Source organism: Ricinus communis, chromosome 6, assembly GCF_019578655.1.
Source record: "Ricinus communis isolate WT05 ecotype wild-type chromosome 6, ASM1957865v1, whole genome shotgun sequence".
NCBI classification, from domain to species: domain Eukaryota; kingdom Viridiplantae; phylum Streptophyta; class Magnoliopsida; order Malpighiales; family Euphorbiaceae; genus Ricinus; species Ricinus communis.
In genome coordinates this window covers 4093421-4099615 of record NC_063261.1, presented here as the reverse complement: position 1 = coordinate 4099615, position 6195 = coordinate 4093421, and positions in this window count along the sequence as shown.

The following is a 6195-nucleotide window of genomic DNA, read 5'->3' as shown; positions in this document are numbered from 1 at the left end:
TAATTACATTTTTAGTATATAAATTTATCAAAAAAAGATAATCAAGTCATTAAATTTTTAAAATTAATAATTGTTGTGTTAATCTATAAAAGAATAATAAAATAGTATTTTTAATAGATGATTTTCAGATTTTTCTTAAATTTTTATAGAGAGTAAAAATTATTGACTCAAAAACTAAAAATAAATTTATTAGTAATATAGATTAGAATAAATTTTACCTTATATAATTTTCTTTCTCTAACCTCTATTAATTCTTAATTTAATAGTTTTAATCCTTAATTTTCAATTCATGAATCCTAATATTTATTGTGCTATAAAACTATAATAACTTGGTAAAAACACGTTTACATATGATGGATAGATTTATCATTTTATTGTTTTTACCTTATATTTCTTATTTTTCATCTCTTTTAACATACGAAAAAAATCAACATCGGTGTTTATAATGTATGACCTACTAAAAATATTATTTTATTATTTTCTTACAAACTGTCACTAAGAGTTTAATCACTCAATTATTATTTTTTGACAAATTTAGACACCAAAAATATATTTGTCCCTTTAATATATTTATCAGTCAAAATTTTATATTTTATTTTTAATTTTATAATTAGTTAAATATTATTAATTACATAATAACATTAGTAATTAAGTTTTATCTTCAAAAATTAATAATTAAAAAATAAAAATAAAATAGCTTTCCAATGTTCCATTATAAAAGTGTTGCACAAATTACATAATAATAACATTCTAGGCACGCATCTAAGTGTATTTAGCATTCACAGTACTATAAGGCTTAACCTAATCAGGAATACGTTAACCAGTTGCAGAAACTAGCACGAGAAAGGGAGTCGTCACCTGGGTAATTACAGCAACATGCAAATATTGTTCACTATTTTTACAAAGTACAAGTAAAGAAATAAAAATGAAGAAAAATAATAAAAATAATTAATATAACTACTTAACATAAAATAAATAAAAATCAGTGAAAACGGGCAAAAAGTGGTAAAAAAATAGGCAAAACTGCAAAATCCGGTGGGGTTGGAAGATGAACAGCCGATTAGCTATAGAGCATAGTCGATCGGCTATATGCTGAGCCGATTAACTTTGTTGCTGCTTGAGCGACATGTCGATCAATTTTTGGCTTTTATCAAGGTTTTTGATGAATCCAGGTTCCCAAACCCCCCAAAAATCATATGCATGCATAAAAGATATTAAAATTAATTATTAAAACATGAATATTGATCAAAATATAGGAAGAAATAATTAGAACTGAAGATTCAAACCCTAGCATGTGAAAATTGACAATTTTGATATTACTGTGATTTTAGCCAAATAAGAACATATATGAGATTTGGTCAATTATCATGTCAAATTGATTATTATTCATAGAAATAACAAGAAATAAAGGAATAAGTAAATCCTAAACATACTGATGATTTAATAAATGGGATATCTAAAACATAAAAACTTATTAGATGACATATGTATATAAGGAAACTATCTTAAAATATAATTGAATGACAGTTTTCATTAAAAAGCATATAAGAATATCAGTAGATCTCAATTATGGCAAAAACCAATTGAAAACCCTAAACATGCTCATCTAATTAATTCTCATGAAAACTAATAGATCTAAACCCTAATCATATGAAAATCATCAGAATTATACTCATATGGTCAATATCATGGCAAATCTAAATCTAATCAAGGAAATCAAACAGACATAATCATGTTAATAAATTAAAGAAATGAAGCAGTAATTATAAAAGAAGAAAATAAAGCATGATGAGATAATCGATAGAGGATCCCTCATGTTGTCACCGTATTACGTAGTTTCTTAAGCCTCAAGAGGAGGAGAAGTCGTATTGGAAATATGACAGAAATCCATAATGTTTAGTGTTTCTCTAAAACTCATAGTACACTTTTTTTATTTTGTCAAAAACTTACTAGCGTTCGGTTATCAATTGCCAACTCGGCCTAAGGTTTCCCTCTAGCTTTAATTTAGGAACTTCGCTCATTTCTTCAAAATCTTAGTTGATGGCCATCTTTACCGCTGATTCACTGAAATTTTCTAAATATTTTCCACTTCAGGAAGCAAAAGCTGTAATTTGCACTTCGAGATCTTTTGCTTCAGGAAGTAAATTGGTGTTCTTCCGCTTTGGGATGTGTGATGATTCTTCAAAACTTAACTGATTCTTTACTTTGAAAAATAGGTTGGTGAACTTTTACTTCGGAAAGTAAACTGATAAGATATTCCGCTTCAGGACATATGTTGATTCTCCATTTTAGGAGGTAAACTTATGAGCTTGTGCTTCAGGGAGTAAATTGGTGAAATTCTGCTTTAGGATGTAAGATGATGATATTCTACTTTCGGATGTAAACTGACGATCTTCCACTTTGAAAAGTAAACTTGACAATCTCCGCTTTAGGAAGTAAGTTGGCAATATTCCGCTTCAAGAAATAAACTTAAGTGTACATCGAGCATTTTCTTTCTTTTAAATTTGTCTTCATTTTCTTGTTACAAGTTAGTGACATATAAAATTACATAGATTTCATATATAGTGAAGATATATGATATGCATGTTATGTATGTAATGCATTCCCAAAAATCATCCTTTAATTTAGATAGAGGCACTCTAGTGCTCATCATTAAGAGATCGATGCTTTGACAAGTCAGTTGTTTATTTTTTAGTCATAGGACATAGAGTATAATAGCTCAGAAAAAGAGATGGAGACGATCATGTTGTCATTAATGCATATCATAGATTTGAAAGTCATAGTGACAACAAGAAGCATATATCTAGAGATAACTCAAGCACATAAGGATTGAATAGCTTGCCTTGAGCATATACTTGTGCAGTGACAATTATATTTTTCCATAATCTCATGTAGATAGCAACCAAATGTTTTATTTTCTTATAGTTTGACTTTTGTTTAAGCCATCTTTTCATGTTGTCAACTTAGCAAATTTTTCTTTTTTTCTTTCTTTCTTTAATTTTTGCCTAAGCCGCGCTTTTAGGTTTTCAATTTAATAAGCTTTTCTTTCTTCTTTCTTTTTATTTTTTATTTTTTTAGATCCGGTTGTGTGAGAAGTGTGAATTAAAGTACTCGCAGTCCCTTTTGTCGAGCTTACAGATAATTCTACCGATTTTCAAGATTTCTCCTGGGACAAGATTTTCTGAATTAAAGTAGAAAGACTCTAGTTCTGCCGATTATTGAGCATGATGTCAAGATTGATGAAGACTTCAATGCTACAAATTCTTGAATTTTCCTACAAAGAACATAAGAGAGCTAAAGGAAATGATATTGTTTCTATTAAATCTCACTAGATTCTGCTTCTTATTTTTTTCTGCTAGTACACAAGCAATGAATACTGATGTACAAGTTTAACAAAAATTCTAATCAAATTTTGATTATTTAATAAGGGCACAAATGAGTAAATTGTCTATTTGATATAATACCACTCTTGTTATCAACTAGTCCTCTCGAATTTTCTAGTTGGATTTTTTTCACCTTATTTCCTTACTTTTTGCCTGACTAGCCTATATGGGTCTTCTAATCAGTAGGATTTATTTTTCTATTTTTTTCTATTTTTTATTTTTCTTCTTTTTTTTCTTTCTTTCTTTTCCTTAGATAGTATCTAGAATGATCTAGATTGATTTGTGAACTTACTACCCATGAGATTTGGACTCCTTTCAGTATCTTTAGACATAAAAGTTTTCAACTTGATTTAAATTTCTTTTTAAAGTCAAGTATAACGGGCCTTGCATGTTTCAAGACTAGAGTGTCAATCTTTAATCTCTTCTATCTTCGGGGATCCTTGCCTTAAAGTTGTTATGTAATTAAAAATGAACTCGACCTTCTTGTTTTGCCCCTAGTATGTTGAATGATTCCATTACCTTGAATACTATCTCCTTTTTTTTCCTTCTTTTTATTTTTTCTATTTTTTTCTTTCTCATTCTCTTAATTTTTTTCTTTCTCCAAGAGTTATATTATATGTAATAAAAATGTACCTATGATTATCATTTATGCTCAAATTAAATAAATTAATTCAAATATAATTAATGTCAAACATACTCATATAATAATCATTGTAATGCAAAACACCATTGAGATCAACATTATAAAATAAGCAAAACTAGAGTTTATATCATCGATCCTAGAAGCAAAATCATGTCATTGTCTTAAAACAATTCAACAGCTGATTCTTGTGAAGTTTCATCATCTTCAGATGGTAGGTTTTTAGTCTTTCTATCTTCATAGTTTCCCATATAGCTCTAGCATTTTCAATTTTCTCTACTTGTAAGCCATTATCATATAAGCCTGGAAAGGTCTTGGAATTCATCATTTATAGCTTCTCCATTCAGATGAAAGAACATCTTAAATTACCATTCGGACTTTATCCTTTTCAGAAGGCTTAATCATGCTTTGTTTCTTCATCTAGTCAAGAATCGGAAAAAGACTCATTGAGCTTTTGTTTTGTCAATTTCAGATTCCTTATAAAGACTTCTAGATAAGCATTATAATCATATTGATGCACAAGAGCATCACATGATTTTTTCCAATCAGACTTGATGGGTCTGTCTAACCCATGCTACCAATTTACTGCTAGTCCTTCTAATGAAAGTATAAACAGTTTAATAATTTGGATCCTAGCCAAATGAGTAGTACTTATGATAGTAGCATATTACTTCAAGTGCACCTTTGGATCTCAAGGTCTATTAAACTTTTGCATTTCATGCATGTGAAATTTCGGAGATAACTTATCCTCTCCAATCAGGACTAGTTCATAAGAAATCATAGGTTGAATCTAAAACTTGATTTTTCAGTCAAGATATCTTGTATCTTGTCGAGTGTTTCAATCAAACTATGTATAACCTCAGATTTCACAATAACTTTATAGTAAGAGTAGACTCTTTCTTAGCTTCTTCCAGTATGCAATTATCTAGATTCCAGAGGTGCTCACCATGTGCTACCTTCTTTTTCACATCATGAGTAGTAATAGTAGTAGTAGTAGTTGCAGGGTAATAATAGTTCTTCGGATAGTTTGTTTTCTAAAAATCTCAATCAAAACTTGTTGGGGTTCCTCTCGAATCATAGTCCTTAGGTTAGCCATGATTATAGTCTTGATAGCTTTAATGTCTCGCTTGGGCCATCTTTATTTTAGACTCTGAATTACTACTTGAAAGTAGTGGACTTCTTGGGCTCTCGTCTAGCTTCTCTATTACTGCCTTGATTGCTGGTGAAATTGAGTCTTTTTAGCTTGCCACCTCTTGTCTCTTTTAAACCAAAGGTGATGAATCTATATGGCTTCAAAATAAAGGGTTAGTATGATGCATGAGATGCATAATGTACAGGTTATAAGTTAAGCAAACAAAGCAAGTTTAAGTAGGACAATCATTCCTTCCAACCTTATTTCTTATACACATGATTCATGGCAAGTATCTTTTCCTAGGATTTTTGGTCTAGGCTTTATTACCAATATAGGATAGTAAAAACCGGCATGCAGGCCAAAGTTCTGAAAACGGTAAGTAAACAAGGTGGTATTTTCAAGTATAAGAGAAAGCCTACATGTTATGGGCCAATGCCTTCCAAGATGTGGGCTTCAAACTCTTATAAAGGAAAATACCTCAAGTAACAAGTAATTAGGTACCTAGTAGAGACTACTACTGTCATTACTGTGGGTTGAGTCTTAGGTAAGGAAAAAGGCTCCCACAATAAATATCCTTCCTTGACTCGTCTCCCCACTCAAGGGTCCATACGATGAAGGAAATTTACTTGATCGTGAGTGATGGTTAGCCAGTGTCGTAATTCTAAGGTTCAAAATAGAGCCAAAGAACTACTAGCTAACAATATTGGGGCTACAAGGACCAGGGTGCATAGTGTATGAAAATGGTGATGCAAGAATAGACTATTAAGTGATAAAATTAAGGGTAAAAATACACTAGAATTAGTTTCTCTTATCCCTAGTGGAGTCGCCACTGTAGGTGCAGGTTTAGGCGCACACCCAAGTGTATTTAGCGACCACGACACTAGAATATTTTCAACCTAATCAGGAACAATGATAAATAGTCATAAAGACTAGCGTAGATAAAGGAGTCGCCACCTAGGTAATCACTAGGACACTTTTTCTAAATTTGTGGCATAATTAGATCCCTTAAGGAAGCATTGCCACATCTAGAGATGGATTTA